The following is a 22,806-nucleotide window of genomic DNA, read 5'->3' on the forward strand; positions in this document are numbered from 1 at the left end:
TTTTGCAGAAGTAGTGCTATTATTTCAAAAGGTCTCAAAAATCAATATGGCGTTCAGTATATCTGTGTAATAATGACATCCTAATTAAAAATCCCAATCTGAGTAGTACAAAGGATGATGTTTAATCTCTAATCAATGAACACCAAGTCCAGAAGTTATAGATGAAATAACCCTTTTTAATGAACTTCACTACTTTTCTCAGATTTGACCTGCTTTTCTCTTTGCAGTTTTGGAAGCCTTTTCTGTCTGAGAACATATCTGAGGAAGTGGAGACAATTTGGTGCAACAAGCACATAAATTAAAGCCAGTAACATCAAAGAAAAATACCGTCAGAGTTATGCGGGTTTCTTTTAATTGGAATTTATAATTGCTCCTAATTATAGGACATACTTTAAATGTTACTTTGAGAGGCTGAGGGAGGGGGTGGAGTCCTGTCCACTCTAGCCTCATGAGCTATAACCTTGATGTTTTAATTAGATATTATTTTGAAATATGAAAAAGGGATTTACATACTCGGTGAAACATATCATTGATTGTGCAATTTGCCCAAGAAGACAAAATGATACACAGTTTTAAAAATAATCAACTTCTCAAAGGAATGGTAGAAATTCTTAAGAGGGGTGAAAGCAACAAAATATGTCAGCATTGTGTACACATTCGGGTTTTCTAGTTTCCTCTGGGCAAGATTTCTTCTTCTTCATAGCAAGCCTGTGTCGGTGGCAGCATACAAACAAAGAGAAGTGGGTCCAGTTGATTTATGGGCCACACACACCCATCCTGTAGATAAAAAGGGAGGTCAGAGGAGAGTCTGGAATCTTCTCTTTGAAGACAATTTCTGGTGCCATATTACTTGACTATAGGAGGATGATTAAAACAAACCCTTAAGTCTCTTTCTTATGAGATGCCTTGCTTTTTTATGCTTCAATAAATTAACAGTTTGGGACAAAAGTAGTAGGAGAGATGAGACAAGACCATCTTTCAAACTTTGCCATCATAGGTTAACTAGGGATCTGATGACATGGAATTTATTGCCGATATCCAGCAGTTGGGGAAACATACTTATAGAATTTGTGGAATTCTTCCAGGAGGGAAGAAATGGAATGGAGAGCCTCATTGTTCTCCACCCAAATTAAACATTATTGTAATCTTTCAAAATATTGGGCTCTATTCCAAACCCAAAAATAGGGAGGAAGAAGGAGTGTCCTAAATTAATTTTGAAGAGGTTTGAAACAGAAGGCTGGTGGTGAAAGGAGAGCTTTGCCATACATGAGGCTCTGGGTGCCAGACCCTACCCCGCCATCCCGGGCATTGTACCTTGGAGACTTTGTAGGAACAAAGATACCTACTTTGAGTGTGGGTTCTCTGGCAGAATTTGGAAGGAATGCCCTGATTGTTGGGCTCCACTGTCCATTGAAGGACTTGCCACCAAGGTCAGGATCTGAACTGGAGGATGTAGTGGCCATTGGAATGCACAGCTTGCCCAGAGCCCCTCATCTCAGGCCCAGCAGGCACCCTGGGCTTCAGCCATGGCTGCACCAGAAAGGGGAAATGTTTTCCATCCCGTGTCATGTCTAGCGCCCCAGTGAAGGGCACTCGAATTATTGCCTCCTTCATCCCCAAGGGGATTCCCCTTAGCTATGTCATAGCATAGAGAGAGGTCAGGACTAGGAAATTCTTATGGTGTTCATGGGCGGGGTGATGCCAGGGAAGAGAAGAGTAAGTGGGAAATGGGATGGAGTTGCTTCAAGGAGATGTGACCACATTCCTTTGACTCCACCTAAGCGAAGCAAATCAACCCCATTAATATAAAATCCTGAACCTGAAACTCTGAGTAGTTGGAGCACTGGTGGAGTGGGAGCAGACTGAAGACTGCCTTTCGGGACACCACCTTATTCTCTACACTGGTTTGCCACTCACGACCCTTTGACAGGGAGGCATTACCTTGTTAGAGGAAGAGAGATGCAAGAAGACTCTCCCGGACTGTTGGCTGCTGACCCTTGGCATGACAGTAACCAGAATGCTTTCCCACTTCCTGCCTTCAACTGCTCTTGCTATGCCACCCCACACTCTGCCGCAGGACACTCACTCATCACCACCAAGAGCTGCCGATGGATTGCTCCATGCCCTCCAGCACTGGGTACTCATTCTTTGTCACACATTGCTTCCTGGACTTGCCCTACAAAGCAAGATAATGCTCCCGTGGAGAGGAGAAAGAGAGCTCAAAGTGATTGTTGTAAGGGAATGCAGAGGAAGCCTCCTACTGACTCCTCCATTCTCATGTTTATGGACCACCTTCCGATCTCACATATGGCATTTCTTTCCATTGAGGACAGAGACGCTGGGAAAACACTCCTGGAGAAACTGCAGAGTAGGGACACATCCCATAAAAATCTACCTTGTGTCCAGGATGCGACTGTGTTTCCTCCACGCGCCTCAACCTAATTTCCTGTGGATTTCAGATCATCTTTTATTTCCAATTATGCTGCTGTTCACATTATCGATTTGGAGGATACAAATGTTGAATGACAAGAGAGGGAGAAGAAGGAGGGGGGAGGAGAATTCCATTTTGCCTGAAGGATGAGATACTCGAAATGCCACCCTGCACAGCATCTCTGAAGCGTTCATCAACGTGGCAGAGGCTGGCTCAATTATCTTTGTGTCAGATGATTATCTGAGAGCTTAATTTAATCTCCATTATCCTCCCCCGTCATATTTCAATTAAATCTGCTATCAGAGTGTTAACACATCTTTGAACCTGCTATTTCTTCAGTTAATTTTCCACTAAGAGGTGCTGGAGAGTAACAGATGTCATAATTATGCAATTATTAAGTGTATTTGACACTCGTTCTCTCAGGATTTTGTGGTTAGGGTAGGAGGGTTGGAAAATTAATCTGATGACAATATGCTTCCGTTGTGATCCGTAACACCACTGCAGGCTGGGGGACTGTCCTCCCGCTGTTTCCGAGGCTGCCGCCAAGGAAGATAAAGGATTAACTGATTGTGCGTCAGATTCGTTTCACTTTTGTATGTCTGGTAAATTGGATGAGTTCATTAGGCTGAGCAGAAGACCAGAGGCATTTTTTTAAAAATAAAAAAAACCTTCTTCAAGACCTCAAGAAGTACAACAAGTACATCTCAGGGAATATGGTAAAGTTATCAACTATAGAATTAAGGGTGGTTAATCTCCACTTTAAAATCTTGGGTTTTAGTTGGGGAATGAATGCCAAAGAACTGTATGACCTTGGTTAAGTCACATCCTCTCTCTGAGCTTTGGATCTATGAGGAATGAGCAGGCTTGACTCCGTAGTCTACTACCTCTCCCAGCTCTACCACCCCGTGGAAATTGTTACAAGCTGTCTATTCCCTCTCCTCCCTCAATATAATCTATACCTATAGCTATTTAAATCCTCAAATTTGTTAAATTTGAAGCCTGAAAAGATGTCTCTGTCTGTCTTTCGGTCTATAGTACATACTCATTAAGACTAAAAGCTCATCAGGTCTTCAAAGCCTGGTTTTGACATTTACTAGCTGTGTGACCTTAGACAAATTGCTTATCCCCTCTGAGCTTCAGTTTCCTCCTCTATAAAATGACAGTTATGATGAAATCTATTTCCTAGGATTGTTGAGATGATGACTAAAATTGTATTAGTCACAGTCCATTTCTATGTGCCTGTCTGGCTCATGTTCAGAAAAGGAGTTGGAAATATATAAGGGAAGTTGAAGTGAGGAATGGATACACAGACTGCATGATTGTAGATATCCTTGGAAATTTCTTTCTGACATCACATAAGGGTTTCCATAGTACTGAAGAACATGGTTGTGTCGTTGCAGGCTTCAGCGGTCATGCGAGTGGCAGCTTTGTCCTTAAGCACAGAGGGAGGGGACCTTCTCATGCATACTACCTGCTGCTGGGACAGTGGGGCTAGGAACCCAGTTCTTCCTTCTCCTGGTCCAGGGACTTTTCCTCACTGTACTTGGCCTCTTAATCCACGTGAATCAGTTTTACGTGAACTCTGAGTCACCAGTCTGCCAAATCATTCTCAGACCTTTTTCTGCTCTTCATCAAACCTAGAAATTTTCTACCCTATTACTCCTCCATTGCTACCCATGTGGGGTGAAAGGTAGATGATAGCCACCTACAAGCCAATGGACATGCCTATGGGCATTGCCTGGAACTCTTCTTTTAAGGGAAATATTATTTGGAAGCCAAATAGATAAAAATAGGTCAAAATAAAAATGCTCTGATGAAATAAGGATTATGATATTGGTAGCTCAGTGTACCTACTTACATCACTCTGTCTTTGCAGGTTTCTGGGGAAACCTTGGATCTTGTAGAGGACATTTGGAAAACAATCATTCCATGTCATAATTTTTGCCTGTAGAGAATTGCGTTGTATGGATGTAGAAAATCCATTTGACTAATCTCCTTTTGTTGGGCACCTAGGTTGTTTCTGATTTTTCATAAAAAGAGCTGCAAGAAACTGGATATTCCATTTATGAAAAACTCCCTTTCATGGGGACAGGATCCTAGACAGATTTCCTGTCTGAAAGGCGTCACTTTCTTTCTCTCAGGGAGGATATTGAGATTGGCCAGAAAGACCTTAGTGTGGATCCCTGTGTTTCTCAGGGCCATGAAATTAAGTAAAATATATTATCATTCTCTGGCATTTAGGTGTTTGGAGACAGTAGCTCAAGTCAAAGAGGGACTTTATTGTATCAACAGTGGTGAATTCCAAGGATGAAAGCTTCAGGTATTGCTGGATCAAGGGGTTAAATGATATCAACAGGTTTGCTCATGTGCCTCCTACTCACATACTGGAGGGAGCAGCCAGGATTCTTTCATACATCCAGGGAGGGGAGTTACCAGCAGCCAGGTTTGGTAATTCTTACAAAAAGAGAGTTTTGTTTAGTTTTTAACCTAATACCTTTCCATCAATCTAGTCTCATAGTCCCTACCTGCTGGATACTTTTTATTTTCCCCTAAAGATTCAGTCTCCACCTTTCCCATCCTTTTATGAATGGCTTCAGCAGGACCCTTTCTCCTCTGGTTTTTGATTGGACTTGGCCAATGGAAAGCTATCTTCTTTTGCTCATGTTACCTTGACAAAGTACCACAAACCAAGTGGCTTAAAACAACAGAAACTTACTGGTCTCACAGTTCTGGAGGCCAGAAGTCCAAGATCAAGGTATCCGCAAGATCATGCTCCCTTTGAAACCTGCAGAGAAGTCCCTCCTCTCCTCTTCCAGCTTTTGGTGTTTCTAGCAAACCTTGGCTTGTAGATGCCTCATTTCAGTCTCTGCCTCTGTGGTCACATGGCTGTCCTCTCCCTATTGCTTCTGTCAATGCATCTCTCCTCTTTTCATAAGCACATTCATACTGGATGAAGGGCTGCTTTACTCCAGCATGACTTTTCTTAACTAATTACATCTGCAGCAACCCTATTTGCACATGAGGGAACATTCTGAGGTCCTGGGGCTTAGAACTTCAGTGTAAGGGCCGCATTCCAACGCATAACAAAGACATCCACAGCAGATAGAGGGGGAAATGAGGGAGAGATGGGGTATCTATTTCCCCTTGGCTGGGAAAGTATACATTCCCCTCTTCCTCCACTGAAGGCCACACTTGCCGTCAGAGAGCTCCCTCGCACAGCTTCTAGGATTCTGGTGACTTCTTGTCTTTGCCTTCTCAGAGTTAGGGATGGTGGCACCTCCCTGATTTGCTAGCCTTATTGCTTCAATTTATTGATTTCCTATCATTCAACTTTCTTCAGTTGTCCTGCTTGAATATACCCTCTCCCACATGGCAGAAGGGAGCACCAAATGCAGGTGATAGGGGACTGTGAGAGCTTCCTAGAGCAGCGTGTCTGGAACACTAATGTATATAAAAATCCCTTGAGGATATTGTTAACTCGTGGTATCTGAGGAAACAGTTCCAGGAAAAGAGCAGGGCCTGAGGTTCTGCATTTCTAGCAAGCTATATCAGTCCATTTTCATGGTGTTGATAAAGACATACCCGGAGACTGGGAAGAAAAAGAGATTTAATTGGACTTACAGTTCCACATGGCTGGGGAGGCCTCAGAATCATGGCGGGAGGCAAAAAGCTCTTCTTACATGGAGGCTGCAAGAGAAAATGAGGAGAATGCAAAAGCGGAAACACCTGATAAAACCATCAGCTCTTGTGAGACTTATTTGCTACCACAAGAACAGTACGGGGGAAACCACCCCCATGATTCAAATTTTCTCCCACCAGGTCCCCCTCACAACACATGGGAATTATGGGAGTAGGATTCAAGATGAGATTTGGGTGCAGACAGAGCCAAACCATATCACAAGCTTATAGATAGCGATGCTGATGCTGCAGGATAGATCAGAATGTGTCATCTAGCCACAGCAGGAATGAGCAACAGGAAGAGGGAGAAGTCACAGTGTCCACCATGGGCTGGAGATGAGGAGATAAGCAGACACATGGTTAAGTCAGAAAATGAAGCCTTTTATCATGCCTACAGCCAGAAGCCTTGCTGGATTGTGACTTCAGACTAGCACAGGGTTTTGCCAAATGGGGCCTGTACCATTTCTGGGAAGGGAAGTAAGAACTTAAAAAATCACACTTCTTTGCTTCTCTAATATATTTTCACTAAAGTCTTATCTGTCTATTGTTACATTTTAACAAGGCAAGACACATTACCTTAGAAAAGAATGCTCAGCCCTTTCCAGCTACCCTGGCCCACAGAACTTAGAGACAATGGCAGAAGGCCAGTCACCAATGCTGTTTGCAGGCTCATTGGATGCTCTGGAAACTCTGGGAGCTGGGAAGGTTCATCTCCGGGGCTCCAGCTGCTTCTTCTCTGTGATGTGACAGTTGTCATCTATCCCCACTGTCAGTGCAAGTCCCTGGGCACCCTCTCTTGGAAGGGGCCAGTTTAGCTGAATCTCATCTCCCTGTGTCTGGGACTGAGTGAATCAAGGTGTAGGCCGCAAAATGATGCTCATTCACTGCTTGCTACCTATCCATGATGAGGCAAGGCTAGAAATACAGAGGAAGTACTTAGAAATGTAATCCAGCAACCTGACCTTACTGAGACATCCACGTGCTATGATACAAAATACTACTACTACCAATAATAATAATATTGGTCTTCAGTAGACTAAAAACAAAAGACACTGAGGATTTGAGAAGTACCTTCTAGAAGTCCTTATCCCAAGGAAGGGAATTCCAGGCAGTCTCTGGTCAGGGGAACTTGTAAGAGGCCAGGGCCTCCCTTTCCTCAGCCTCTGAAGTTGGGCTATGTGGGTGGCAGTCACTCTCTGTGGCTTTCCTGTGAGGACATGCTGAGTCAGGGAAGTGGGGTTGCTGTGAATATTATCTGCACTTCAGCCCTCAAATTCCATGGCAGGAGGTCTGTGATTTAGACACAACAAGCATTGGCAGTGAAAACACTGACCAGAGATAGTTAGCAGCAAGTGTTCACCCTGAAAATGCAGACTTTTCTTTGGTGGAGCTTTCCATTACAAGTCCACCAAACACAAGTCTAGTTCACCGTCCTCATACACATGGAATTCTAATGTGTGTTCACTCCCACTCCATTACATAACCCCTTTCTAATCTCCCAGTTTTATTTCTTTCCTTCCTTTACCCTTTTCCGTCTTTCCACCCCTTCAAGCTTTTATTTTTTGCAAAGCAATCTAGTGAAAGACCGCCCCATGGAAGGTTTCATATACAAGAAATTGCTATTTTTATGCACGTTCCCTTAGGGTACACTCAAGCACAATCCATACTTTTGTGGGTATTTTTTTTCCTATAATATGTTTGTAGCTGGAATGTGGAACCAGCTCTGAGAAAATTAAACAGAACAAGAGAAGGCATGTGCCCCACAATTAAAGGAAACACTTCAAGTAGCAATGGGAACCCAACAGGACAATGTGCTGTGCCAAGCAAAAAATGTGCAGCTGGAAAATCTGCCAAGCGTCCCTGATTTGTAAAGATTTTTTTCCATATTTAGGTAAATTAATGTAATTATTTAATGCCTCCTGCAATGGTAATAGGATTGTGCTTGGGTCCTTTCAACATATGGTGCTGGCACCAGAATCCTCTTTGAGGGAGGAAAAAGGTGGGGGCAGAGCAAGGCCCAGATCACATTTGCTGGGTTTCATGTTGGAGGTCTGCCTGGCCCTCAGCCAGCCTGAGGCATGAGAGGACTGGGGCAATTGATTAAGGTCCTTTATAAGTTGGTGAGTACAGCAGGCACAAATGCCACCTACTGCCGTAATTTATGCTCCTTCCTCAATAACCTTCCTCCTTTGGGAAGCCTGGCCTTTGAATTTGGAACCCACCTGTGTGTAGCCTCTTCCTTAGGACTTCCAAAAGTTACTGAACAAGGAGGAGGCTGAGTTTCTTTGCTTTCTCTTAAGCCACCCAGTTTCCAAGGATGCCACCATTTTTAGTGACCTGTGTGCAGGGATGCCTAGGAGAATCATACAGATTGTCCCATACTCAAAAAGTTTTGTATTGAAAACCATACATAGCAGATGGCAAACCCACTTAAATCCAAAATTTGGATTAACTCTTTAGAATATAGCCTCTAATAATAGAGGCCCGTGAGGACACAGGCCACATGCCTTGTCCAAAAGACAACAGCAAAAACAGCAACATTTAATTTTTTTTTAAATTGAGTATTTAGTTTATGCACTCAAAGGGTATAAGATATATTGTCTGTTTTGCACAATGCTTATAATCTCAGAAAGGAGATGAGATAACACACAATACAGTTCTCCTAGGCATCTCTGCACATAGGTCAGGGAACTAAAAATGGTGACTTCCTTGCAAATGGGGTGGCCTAAGAGAAAGCAGAGAAACTCAGCCTCTCCTCTCCCTCCCAGTAACTTTTCAAAGTCCTAAGAAAGAGGCTCACACAGGTGGGCTGCAAATTCAAAGACCATGCTTCCCAAAGGAGCTTGTAGCATTATTGGGGGGGGGGGAAGGATCATTTTTTCTCATAGAACAATGATAAACACAGGGAGATAATGAATGGGGTAGTGTGGACCCTTGTCTCCAGGTTGTAGAAAGTTTAGGGGAAAGAAGTGATTCCATGCCAAAGTTGAAACTGCCTTAGAAGACTGGGTAGGACTTGCTTCGACAGATAGAAGGGAAAAATGCTTTTCAGATAGTTTATGCAAAGTTGGGGAAGCAGGAATAAAAATGGTGTGGTTAGGGGTTTATGAGGAGGGGAATAAAGAGTACCTTCAGGGTAGGGGGGAAAACGAGATCGGATAAGCAATCTTGGAGAGCTGTAAAAGCAAATTCTTTAAGGATCTTTTTTTTTTTTTTTAAAAAAAAAAGGTATTATATGCTCCAAGATCTCTAAAGTCTTATTTTTCTGTGACAGTTAACTTTCAAGTCACAATGCCATCATGCTTCTTCCAGGAGAATTTCTATTCCTCTGGGGATCAGTCAAGGAATTGGCACTTCTGTGCATCTCACAGTGGTTGAAGGAATAGCCCCTAGTGGACATCCTTAGCTCCCTACCTTCTTGTGTTGATGAGAATAGCCTAGGCTGGAAGTCAGCATCTGAATCAGAGTGTCCTAAAGTGAGGAGAAGTGACCAAGTGGCCAGTTCCACATGAGATTGTCCCATGTTTATCTCAGATGCCACAACAGCTTGTAGCCAGAAAAGCTGGATTGTGGTGTATATGGATATAGGCTCTGAACTGACAGCTGCATTTTTCAAACTGTAAATCTGAAACCTAGGCTAAGGCACTGAGAGAACACTTCCAGACTCTTGGGGGCCCACCAAAGACCGTCCAATTCTTGAATTTAGATCACTTCTTCATTATTTCCAGTCACATTCAAAACTGTGCATATTTCTAGAAGTGGGCTTCAATGCTTTCTTCCCATGTGACGTCCTTCCTACAACTTTGTTCATAATAGTCTGATAAATTAATTTAATTATTTAATGCTTCCTGCAATAGTAACAGGATTGTGCTTAGATAGACCCTTTCAGCATATGATGTTCTTTGGGGTAAGAAAAAGTAGGGGCATATCAAGGCTCAGATCAAATTTGCTTGTTTTCCTTCCACCAGGAAAAGGAAGAAAAGGAAGGGAAAGGACTGTACTTCATAAAATGCCAAACGTGAGAGTGTGTGATGAAATAGCCATCTGCACTGTGGAAGCATGACATTTTGATGCATTAAGTGAGACCCAGGGGCCAGTAGATGCCTGACCAATAAGTACGCATTGAATATTAGCTGAATGAATAAATGAAAAAGTCCAGGGTTCTGAACCTGAGCTTATCTTTAATATTCTGTGGCGTTATTAAGTCACATCCCCTCGGGGATTCTCTCTTCATCTGTTAAATGGGTGTATTTCTTTTTGTTTTCTTTACCTAAATAGATAAAATAATCAAATGAGATTATGGATGCAAGAGTCCAGCTACTGCCGTTGGTGCTTTACAAAGGAAACGGATGACCATCAGCACTGTTGTATACATATATTCTTGGAGGACTCCACTTAAACAGTTTAACTAGCTATGACATTCAAGACACCACTCAAACAACAGAGGGGTTTTCCTCCTCATGTCTTCTGACACTGGATCTCAAAGCAGATCTGAACAATTTGGATTGCTTTTTCTGTATAGGCAAGGTAAAGTAAAATGTGAGAGATCATCAATGACTACAGACCTACCATTCTAGGAAGGGTCCCTCAAATCCATTAGGAGTCTCAATATCTGAGTTTAATTATTATGATAATTATCAGTTCCCATGTTTTTAGCAGTTCTCTGACCCAAGGAAGGTTGCAAATATATCAGAATAAGATATTTGCAGAACACCTATTAACTAATTAATTAATTCACTCATTCAGCAACATTTTTGAGCTGCTTCCCTGTTTTGATGATGTGCTACATGATAGATTTGTAAACACCTGTCTCAATAAACTTACAGTTGTGTCGGAATAGGTATTATTCTGAGTTACATCTTCATGAAACTCATAATAAATTGGTAATAATTACAATGTAAGAAGGATTCTGAGGCCACAGAAAGAATGATAGAAATGTTATAATCTCCTAACAACATTTCCAGTGGGCATAGTAGGTGAAAGCAGCAATATATTTGCTACACATTAATGCATGTAAAAAGAAGGTAATGTTCCTCAATCTTAGGACTTAATGTTACTGTATTGGTTTAATACTAGCTGCTCTTAAAAAATCCCCAAAATATAATGGCATAAACATAATAGAAGTTTACTTTGCGCTCACTTTAAGTCTGAAACAGATCTACCTAACTGGCCATTAGCTCGTCTCCAGGTGGTGATTCGGGGATTCAGGCTCCTTTTATTTTGTGGCACTGTGACCTTTAACATGAAATTTCCAGGTGACTGTGCTCTTCCACAGGAAGCTAGCAGAAGGAAAAAAGGAGGGGGATTGCAGGCACTTCTGCTTCTCAAGTTCTTTGGTCTGAAAGAGTCACCTGGGACTTCTGCTCATATCCCATTGGTGACATTCCACAGCCTCACCTAGGTGCCAGGGAGACAGGGAAACATAGCCCTGGCTGGGAAGCAGCTTCCTAGCAACAACCTGACACTACCTTTGGTGAACAGGGAGTCATCTCTTCACAGTGTCCTGATTTCTCCCAATGAAGCTTGCTGGAGCTCATTTTTGTCTTTTCTTCAATGAACTTGAACCTGACATCCTTTATCCAGTCTGAATCCTTACATATAGAAACTGTCCTCATTCAGCTTTTAAGTAAAGACAGTCATTTCTAATTCCCTTCTGACTTGCTATGGAGCAAAAACTCAGAGACAGATCACATCTATTCATGTTCAGGGCTCTGCCAGGTGTTGTTAGGAGGGGCTGTTAAAGGAAAAACACCCAACAGAATATACAACCATAAAAGCTCTTACTTGGCCCCAAGGAGAATGCAAGGACCTGAGCTTCTCTTCCTCAAGCCTCTCACAGCGACTGGGCCTTTACAACTCAATGTTTGAAGCTCTGGGACTGTTTAAATAAACACACCATTCTAACAGTGCCTGGCAGCCCAATATACAATTAATTTTACTGTATCTTGCAAGCCATATAGAGCCTTTATTGTAGAGGGCAGCATTAGATCTTTGTATAAATACTAGCAGATAATTTTATCTAATTTCATTGACTGGTTAAGTGGTGTTTTTTCTTTCTTTTTAATTTAACCCCTGTGATTGCTAATTATGAGTCTCCTCCCAATTTCTCCATCACTCTGTCCCATGAAGCATAAAAGAGGGGACTCTGAGTGACCGAGTCATTCCTACTGATTTCTCCAGAGTTTCTCTCTCTGGCAGTTGACTCTAGTGTTTTTCTGGAGCAGGAACGAGGATGAAACCAGTGTCTGGACTCCTCTGCGGGGCTGGGCTAGCCCACTCAAAGATAGGAATATGTGTCTTCCTCCACTCTCTTCCCACATCACTCCCCACTCAAGGGGAGCAGGCAGAATGACTCAGTGGAAAGAGGAAGCCAGGATTGGGTTTGTATCTAAGCTCCTCCTTTACTTGCTGTGTGACCTTGGCCAAGTGACAACCTCTCTGAATCTCGTTTACTCACTTATAAAATGGGGATACTAATTCCCTCTTTTGAGGTTGTCGTGAGGTTGACTTGGGCTAACCTAGCACAGTACCTGTGGAGCATCATGGGCTCAGGTATCCATTAAGGCACAGTGATGTTACTTCATGTAACAAGCAGCCCCTTAGCTCAGAGTCTTAAGACCATCTAAGTTTATTCCTCACTTACTCAAAGTCTAGTGAGGGTGTTTCTAGTGGGGCAGCTCTTCAGAATGACTATCTTCTGGGGGTGACTTGAGGAGCCAGGCTTCTACCCTGTCACTCTCCCAGGCTGTCTTCCTTTTTTTTGAGATGGAATTTTTCTCGTTGCCCAGGCTGGAGGTCAGTGGTGCGATCCTGTCTCACTGCAACCTCCTGGGTTCAAGCGATTCTCCTGCCTCAGCCTCCTGAGTAGCTGAGATTACAGGCTTGTGCCACCATGCCTGGCTAATTTTGGATTTTTAGTAGAGACAGGGTTTTACCATGACTGTTCTTTGAACTCCTGACCTCAGGTGATCCTCCTGCCTCAGCATCCCAAAGTATTGAGATTACAGGCATCAGCCACCGTGCCTGGCCCCAGGCTGTTTTCTATAGCCTTGGAGGACAAGAGAGAAAAAGACAGTGGAAGAGACTGCAGGAGGCATTCCAGCCAGCCCTGAACATGTTGCATACATCATTTTTGCTTATGGTTCATTGGCCAGAAGCAGTCACAGACTCCCACTTAAATGCAATGGGTAGAGGTGGGGATATGGGAAATATAGTTTAGCTGAATAGAAAAAAGGAGAATACACATGAGTGAACACCAGCAGCCTGTGCTATAGCAATCAATAAAGATGGTGCTCCTCCCTTTCCTCTCTGGAATTCATGCTCCCCCGGAGCCAGCACACAGGCTTTGAATATCCCTGCAGACGCCCTCGCCTGCCTCCTGCTTGCTGTCTCTTGGTCTTCATGCTAGTGTGCTGGATTCTGCCCCCTCTTTCAGACTGGCACACGATACTGCATCCTGGGGAGAGAGATGACTCTCTGAGTGGCCACCGCGGGAACAGATGAAGCGACCTGAAAGCAGTGAATCTTTACCAATGGGAAATGGGAAAAAGAGCTGGGTAGATAAATCTCCCTTCTTCTTGTCTCCCAGGAACTGCCCCAGTGTGCAATCCCTCCTTGCAGCCCGGGGACAGTCTGCCATGTCACTTTGTGGTGCATTACAAATTGTAGTCAATGCACTAAGGTGCATACTGCATTGCCTCAAACCTTCCTTGTGTCTCATCCTCGCCATTCTGTGCTTGTACATCCTACGTGAAGTGAGGCATCTCAGTCACTGCCATAGACTCTATTTGCCAGAAGACCAGGGCTAAGGGTGCTGTCCTTCCATTATTAATTATCTATTCTATTATTGATCCTCCCCAGCCCTTAGTTTCTGAGTTCTGACAGCACTGGGCTACTTTCAGATCCTCAAATGAAGCATTCTTTGCTCCTGTCGTCTCTGGGTTTTTGCCCAAGCTCTTCCTTCTACTGGGGGCCCCTTTCACTGTAAAACAGCTGTTTCTCCAGCTCCCCTTCAGGACATCCATCTTGCATGACTTCCAAGTAGACCCAGGTCTGTCTTGTGATTTAGCTGCCTACACGGTACCTGCAACCTAGTAGGTAACTTAAAATATTTTTTCAATATGTGAGTGATGTTCTTACTTCTTTACTTAGTAGACCCTCCTGTATGTGGGCTGTCTTCACACGTGTGTTTCAACGCAGAGCTATAATAATAATAACAGTAATAATGATAACAAAAAATCATCCTTATCAAGCACCTGCTCTATGCCAGCCTGTGCTGGCGATTTCACAGTTATTTATTGGCTTCTGGATTCCTCCCAGTTGCCCTGCAAGGTGGATAAGTGACAGTGATTTGCTCAAGGTCGTGGTTAATGAGTGGCAGCGCTCGGATTTGAACCCAGCCTAGTCTGATTCCCAAGCATGTTCTACTACTTTTTTTACTCCAAAATGCTGCCCGCATTCCAGCTCCTGAATGATCCAACAGCAGCAGCGCAAACCATCCCACAGGCCGCGGAATCATATGGATGGTCAAGAAAGGTCATTGCCCCTCGGCCTGTGTGTTCCTAGGTGGAGTCCGTCTGCTGGGTGCGCTGCTTCCTTTCAGGGCTGTGCGGACTTTCCTTCGCTGCGTGGATCAGGATGCAAGATGGACTTCCCCCCACCCTCCGAATCAGTCTGTTCCTCCTGGGGCCATTCAGCTGACAGCTGCGGAAAGGACAGCGCCTGCTGAAAAAGGGTCCATAATTTCCCTCTGGCAAGAGACGGCAGCCCAACTTTGGAGGGGACAATTAGCGTGCTCTCAGCTGGAACAATGGGGAGCAGCAACAGATGCTTCTCGTCCCAGGGACGCTCCGAACCGCAGCCTCCTGCTAATGGGAGGCTTTCTTCTTCCCTGCCCGGGAAACCTGGCAGCCTTGCCAGCAGCTCGGGTAGGGTGGGGGTGGGGTTGGCTGCTGAGCTGGGAGGAGAGCAGCATTATCAGCGCAAACCAGAGGAGCGGGGCCTGCAGGAGTCAGTCACCGCCCTCCTGGGGCTGGTGCGCCGCTCCACCTTCCTCCCAGATGAGCAAGGCGCCAGAGCCATTTCTACTCTGAAGCAGGGTTTTGGCAGAAGCAGAAAATGTTGCCAAATGGTTAAGAGCAAGAAATCCACAGTGGACTGGTGCGAATTTGAGGCCCAGCATTGCCATTTACTAGCTGTTGCCCTGGGAAAAATTCTTAACTTCTCTAAGCCTCTGTTTCCCCATTTATAAAATGAGGAAACGATAGTATGTACATTACATATCTATTTTGGGAGATGAAAGAAAATAATATGTGAAAACACTTACCTTACAGTGAAAGTGCTGAAAAATACCTTTAGAGTTAAGCTCTACATAAAAGGGGCTGTTTGTGTCGTAGTCGCCTTTGTCTCTGAGCACTAGCACACAGTCTCTCCTCAATAAATACATAATCAGGCCAGTCGTGATGGCTGAGGCCTGTAACCCCAGCACTTTGGGAGGCTGAGGTGGGAGGATTGCCTGAGGCCAGGAGTTTGAGATCTGCCTGGGCAACATAGCAAGACCCCCGTCTCAAAAAAAAATTAGCCAGGCATAATGGCACACACCTGTAGTCCTAGGAGAGGCTGAAGAGGGAGGATCACTTGAGCCCAGGAGTTGGAGGTTGCAGTGAGCTATGATCAAGCCACTGCATTTATATATACATAATGATTTAGAGCCATTTAGAACTAGAGGAACTTTTATAAATCCTCTAGTCTTAATGATGTTCAGATTGTTTACTTGGAGGTGCTTCAGGGGACCCAAAAATATTCTTTTGAATATTTATTAACCATATTGTGGAAATTAAAAAAAAAATCGGCTGCTCATAAGTTAATAAAATATACTTTAGCCTATTGGTGGCCCCAAACATGTTAAATTGTATTGCCAGGTTAACTTACATCTCTGAAGACTTGGAATAAGGCTTAAGTTGCCGTTTTGGTTAAACTGAAGGTATGAGATTGAAAAATAAGCATTTACTGCCTGAAATTGCTTGTTTGTGAAAATCTCCGTATTTTGCATGAAAACAAAATTCAAAAATAAATTACGTGATGATAGCAAATATAAAGTTGGCTCTTTCTTCCATTACCGTAGATTTCAATGTTTGGTTTACTCTCAGAGGTATTACTGTTCTTATTAATATAAGTAAATGCTATATATTTGAAAATACTGTAATATACAAGAAAACTAAGTTCTACTTTTAAAAAAATATATTGGGGTTCCTTGTATGACTCCATAGCTTAAAAATAAAGCCCAAGTACTACTGATTGTCTTCATCCCCTTAATTTTGAAGATAGGATTCCAGGCACAGAGAGGAAACAGTTCGCCCAAAAATCACTGGTGCAGAACTGTGGCTGGTAAAACTACTCCTTTACTTCCCTTTTTCTGGGCACCCTCCTTCATTTCCCATTCAGAATCAGTGTCACCAATTTATCTCTGACCTCCAGGATGAAAAGCAAAATGACCACAACAACATCCACAATGCACTGTGAAATCCATTGACCAGCTGGGTGCAGTGGCCTATGCCTGTGGTCCCAGCTACTCGGGAGGCTGAGGTGAGAGGATCACTGGAGCCCAGGAGTTTGAGGCTGCAAGGAGATACGAATAATCACACCACCGTCACTACAGCTGGGGTGACAGAGCAAGACCCTGTTTCCAAAACAAACAAACAAACAAACAAACATTTAGTGCTGAGCTAGTGCTCAGTTAGCATTCAGTGATTCTGGCCACGTTGTGGCCCCATGAAAATATTTTGACACAGTAACAGAGGGTAGAAAACCCTAGATGTGGGATCCAAAGCTAACCTGCTACTTAACCCCTCCAACCTCCAGAACCCAGATTTCAGGAGCCTCTAACTAAGCCTCTAAGGCTGGTTCAGGGAATGATAATGAATTACTTTCTGCTCTCCTGATTTTTTCTCCAGCCTTGCTTTTTTTCCTCCTTCCCTTCCTTCCTCCCTCCCTCCCTCCCTCCCTTCCTTCCTTCCCTCCCTCCCTCCCTTCTTCTTTCCTTCTTTCCTTCCTTCTTTCTTTCCCATCCTTCCTCCTTTCCTCTCTTCCTTCCTTCCTTTCCTTCCTTCTTTCTTTCCCTTCCTTCCTCCCTTCCTCCCTCCCTTCCTTCCTTCTTTCCTTCCTTTCCTTCCTTCTTTCTTTGCCTTACTTCCTCCCTTCCTCTCTTCCTTCCTTCCTTCTTTCCTTCCTTTCCTTCCTTCTTTCTTTGCCTTCCTTCCTCCCTTCCTCTCTTCCTTCCTTCCTTCATTCCTTCCCTCATTCTTTCCCTCTCTCCCTCCTTCCTTCCTTCTTTGTCTCCCTCTCTTCCTTCCTTCCTTCCTCAAATATCAGTTGAGCATTTTCTAAGACCAAGCACTGTTCTAACTGATAGGATGTTCAACGAGATTCCTGTTCTAAAGGTGCTCACATTCTAATGGGGCAGATGTACAAGAAATGAACATACATAAACAAGTATCATAATAATAGTATAAAATGTATCTAAAATGATGAAGATGCCCATGCCTGCCTCAGCTGAGCGTGTCTCTCTCTTGACTCCCCTCATACTGCAGAGAGGGTCACCTGAAGGGGCTCAGTGGTGACACTTGCCACTATGAAGGACAGAAGAGCACTGGGTAAACACTATTCCTTAATGCCTTGTTTGAAAGGGCAGCTGGCCTCGCTCCATCTAAGGCGCAGCTTCAGATGCATTAACTCCCTGCATCAGCCTGAGTCCATGGCTTGTCTTCAAAGGCTGCTCTCAGGACTCCACCATGGCAGGCTTTCTGGGAAGCGCTGACTTTGTCTCGGGATAACTTCTTGAGTGAGGTTGTGGGGTGCAAAGTTGGGAGGGCAGAGGGGCATGGTTACTCACTCTCACTGAAAGTAGAAGAGACCCACATGGCAATGGTCAGGGCTACTCACCACTGCTTGGAGACCTCTGGCACCAAGTCTCAGCTTCCGGTGAGTTAGGGATCAGTGGGCAGCTGCTCTGGCACCCTCCAGCAGATACCATCTTGTGGCCCCCCTGAGCTGTGACCTTGGCTTATCTGAGCCCTTGAAGGAAGATGGCTGCCTGGTCACTCACTCAGTAATACAAGGGCCTAGGGATACACCAGTGAACAGGACAGAGACATCTCTCCACATAAAATCTCCTTTCTTATGGGGGAAGAAAGATGAGGAAGAAACCAGTTGTGATGGTCAGCTTTATGCGTCAACTTGGCTACAGGATCCAGTTATTCAATTAAACACTAATCTAGGTGTTGCTATGGAGATATTTGGTAGATGTGGTAAACATCTGCAATCAATTGACTTTATATAAAGGAGATTATTCTTAGCACGCTGGGGAGGGGCCTCATCTAATTGGTTGAAAGTCCTCAATAGCAAAACTGAGGTTTCCCAAGGAAGAAGAAAATCTGCCTGTGGACTGCAGTGTCAGCTCCTGCTCAAGGATTTCCAGCTGGCTGACCTGCCCTACAGACTTTGGACTTGCCAGCCCCCACAATCACAGAAGTCAATTCCTTGAAATAAACCTCTCTCTATATGAATATATATATGTCTTTATATATGATCACAGAAGTCAATTCCTTGAAATAAATCTATATATGTATATATCTCTATATGTATATTCATAACAGTATATACACACACTATATATATATATTTATATATACATACACATACTGTTACATATATATTCTATATTCTATGGTTCTATTTCTCTAGTAGAACCCTAACTAATAAACCAGTCAACAATTGCAACAACAGCAAGAATAAGATGTAATCAGAGCAGGTGAGAGCTATAAAGGAAATTAAAAGGGTGATGTGATATAAGGTAGTGGTGAAGACTACTTTGGGGAGGGTTGCACTGAAGCATCTCTGAGAAAATAATATTTGATTTGAGACCTGGAAGATGAAAGAGCCAGTCATGTGAAGATCACAAGAAAAAAGTACAAGACAATGAATCAGCCAGTGCTAGTGCAGGGGTGAGTGGAAGGGCTGCTTTTCTAGTGAGGCTGGAGCAAGAGGGGTAGGGAGAGGGAGGAAGGGCAGACAGAGACCAGATCAGGAAAAGCCAAGAGGCTGGGAACAAGCATGTAGATGCCATTCTAAAGCAGTCATGGGAGAGTTTTAAGCAGGGACTTTAGGAAATCCACTGGGCATCAGCTTCTTTATTTATAAAGGGGAGATTTTCATTCCCTACCAGGCTCCTTTACAGACTGGCTTTGAGGATCACATGCAAATACGGTGTGTGAAAATGTCTTCAGAAGTGGAATGTGCCTGCCTAAGGTAACAGAAGGCTTTTATTAAGTAAGGGAGACGAATTGGAGTTGTGGAAGAGGAGCACAGGTCCTCTTGGATTAAATGCAAATCTACTACAAAGGGTGATCTACTTTGGCTTCCTGGGGATCTATCTGGGTGTGGAGGTTCACACACTTTTAGCTTTTCCAGCTACACTGAGAAGGGTATTCCACAGCTCTGTTGAGCGCTCTTCTCTGAGCAGCCCTCTGACTCTGACGACTGCCCCTCCCCTAAATGAGTTTCTTCTGCTTCCAATCCTTGGAGATCAACAGCTTGGTTTACACCCACCACCAAATCAAGATGAAGCAAGTGAGAGTGGCCCTCACTTTCCGCTCTCCATATCATCAGCCTTCAAAGAGCTATAATCTGGCCTCAGTGGGAGGAAAGTATTAGACAGAACATATCTCGGGACAAAGGAATAACAGTGATTTTTATTGGTGCACATTATTTTATTTATTTATTTATTTATTCATTTATTTATTTATTTATTTTGAGATGGAGTCTCACTCTGTTACCCAGGCTGGAGTGCAGTGGCACGATCTCCCCTCACTGCAACCTCCAACTCCCAGATTCAAACGATTCTCCTGCCTTAGCCTCCTGAGTAGCTTGGATTACAGGCGCATGCCACCACACCCGGCTAATTTTTCTATTTTTAGTAGAGACAAGGTTTCACTTTGTTGGTCAGGCCAGTCTCGAGCTCCTGACCTCATGATCCACCTGCCTCCGCCTCCCAAAATGCTGGGATTACAGGTGTGAGCCACTGCGCCAGGCCTGGTGCACATAATTTAAAAGGCCATACTAAGGTATGATTGAACCCAGAAGAGCAAATTAGTTCTATCAAGAATGACTTCCCTTCACCTTGTCTCCTTTTTCTGCTGTATTTGGCTCCATTTTCATACATCCTTTCCCTTGCAGAAGCAACATGGCACCAGTAATTTCACCAACTCTAAGAGAAAGAGAGCTCCTCTCTGGCCAATAACTCCTAATGATTCCATATTTCACTTGGGGCTCTTGCCAGTACATTTGTAACCAGTTGGCAAGATTTCCCATGAGGAAACTAGAGAGTTTCGAGTGCAGCCCATGGACCTTTGGTCCATCCAACTTTCCTTGACATTTTTTGTTGGTGTGGCCTATGTATCGTCTCTGTTCCATCTCAATACATCGAAGGATGTTTCAAGAATCCATTGCTGACTTAGGAGACATGAGGAGAGTGTTGAAGGGTTGTGGGATCTGACACAGAGTTGGTTCCAAGCCAAGCGGTACTGATGAAGCAGAGCTCAGGAGGCCACTGTAGTTTGATTTTGTGCTTATACAGGAATGAAGAGGGGAGAGGGAAGAGGTTTTCCCCATATCACTGTTTCCTTTTTCTAAGCATCCTCAGTGCCCGGAATCATGACATCAGTTCAAGGAGTCGGAACTCCAGAGGACTTTAAGCAAATCTTTCCTGTGTATAGCATAGGTTTAAATTTAAATCACACAGACTTACATTGCTTTTCATTTATTTATCTATTTTAATTTTATTACTAATATGTGAAATATGTGTAAAATTAAGCTTTTATCTGTATAAAGGAAAACCTTACAAATAAATGCATAGTGCCTCTTTAAAATCCCTTCTTTTCAACCCTGGTCTCCTCTCACCTCCAAAGAGGTAGTCACTGTTACCAATTTGAGATGTAAACATCCAAGTCTTCTTCTATGATTTGCATATAGAGAACTTCTGGAAAATAAAGTACTTTTGGAAAATAAGGAGTATTGTTTTATGATCAGTTGATTTAATATAGTGTTCAGCTGTATATATTACTCAAAAATGTGTTTTTTCCCCACCCAGCCTTGTGTCTTAAATAAGACCCCATGGTGACAAATTCAGATTCACTTCATTACATTTAACAACTACGTATGTATCATGGCTTATTTAACCTGTTAATGGATGCTTAACTTGCTATTTATTTTTTATCTAATACAAACTGTGTTACAATGAACATCTTGCATGTGCTTTTTGTGCACATGCATTTTTCTAGAATAGATATTGAGAAGTGAATTCCTGGACTATAGGGTAAACCCAATTTTCGTTTTAGAAGATATGTTCAAATTAATCACCCTTTGACATGGTTGTACCAATTGCCACTCCTGCCAGTTTACCAATTCTTTAAAAAATCCTTTTCTTTGTATCTTGGCCTGTGTGGGTGTTCAGACTTTATTTTCCTTATTTGTTCTCTTGCCCAGTTGCTTCCAGTTTTGGCATCCCTGTTGACAGAGCCGAAAGTACATGTTGGCTTTGCTGAGCAAACAGAGGTAATTGATCAGACAAGTAGCCGACAGCTTGGCTTCCATCGCACAGATCGTCGGGAGAATGCTTTGCTTGTTTTCTGTTTTCTGATGCAGTAAACACTGCTCAAAATCAAGCAGCTATTGACTGGGGCTTGGAAATATCTTTGTTATAAAGATATTTGACTTAAAATACAATTCTGCTTCTATATTAGGTGGACGTTTATCTTATGTGTAGCTTCCCATATATTTATTTTTTCTATTCTATTCTAGCTTGAAAAGAATAAAACAGAAATTTCCTAAAAAATTAAAAAAGAATCAAACTACACTGCAATTAGTATGGATAAAATGGAAATATAGGTATTGATTTTGACAGCTAACCATCGCATGGGTCAGCTCTTCACACAAACACTCAGTTGCTGCTGCATTTTCAGCTGTAAAGAAACCACTAACAATCTGGCTCAGTAAGCAGGCACACTGAAGAACTGATCTAAGAGAATCTTCCATCAATTTCTGGTACACATTTTCCTATTAACTTTTAACATATGTAGCCCACAGGCATGCTACACACAAATCTCCAGCCTTCGAAGGAGCCCATGATCAGTCGGAGAAACGTGTAAAGACTTGAGAACACGTGCAATTTTCACTTTATATGTTGTTAGTGAGCAACTATTCTAAAGGTACTTTTCTCACCACTTGGCTGTAAAAAAAATCTTTAATGCGGTGGCACTCTGACAAAGTTACACATTTAATGAACACACTACCCTAAGGAATATTTCTTCAAATTTGATAACTGCTTCACTGACATTCAAAGACATGTGAACTAGAGATTTTGAAACTAGTTGGAAATAATTCTCCCGTTCACCTAATTATAGATAAAAAATCTCCAACAGGCTGTCCTAACTTGTTCAACGTTTATTGAAGAATGGGCATGGGCTGGGTTTATGCTTGATCAGTAGAGAAAGAAGTTAATAACTGAACTACCAATGTAGATAAGCATCCACTGAGAATGTTTACATAAATCTGTTGTTTTGTTCTGACCCCCTACATAATTTGCGGTACATCTTCCTCATTTAGACAGATCCCTCTGAATGGCATACTATTGTTGTAAGGCT

At 43.1% G+C, this 22,806-nt stretch overlaps 1 long non-coding RNA gene across 1 annotated transcript; it reads right to left on the bottom strand.

The window, feature by feature from the left end:
- Window positions 1–241: 241 nt before the first annotated feature.
- On the bottom strand, window positions 242–6,821 carry LOC129050787 (uncharacterized). The gene is made up of 4 exons (XR_008514566.1): window positions 6,686–6,821; window positions 6,053–6,118; window positions 1,942–2,176; window positions 242–777 (listed from the first exon to the last, which is right to left on the bottom strand). It is a non-coding gene; the product is annotated as an uncharacterized LOC129050787 (long non-coding RNA).
- Between the last annotated feature and the right edge of the window lie 15,985 nt (window positions 6,822–22,806).

This window comes from Pongo abelii, chromosome 18, assembly GCF_028885655.2.
Source record: "Pongo abelii isolate AG06213 chromosome 18, NHGRI_mPonAbe1-v2.0_pri, whole genome shotgun sequence".
NCBI lineage: Eukaryota > Metazoa > Chordata > Mammalia > Primates > Hominidae > Pongo > Pongo abelii.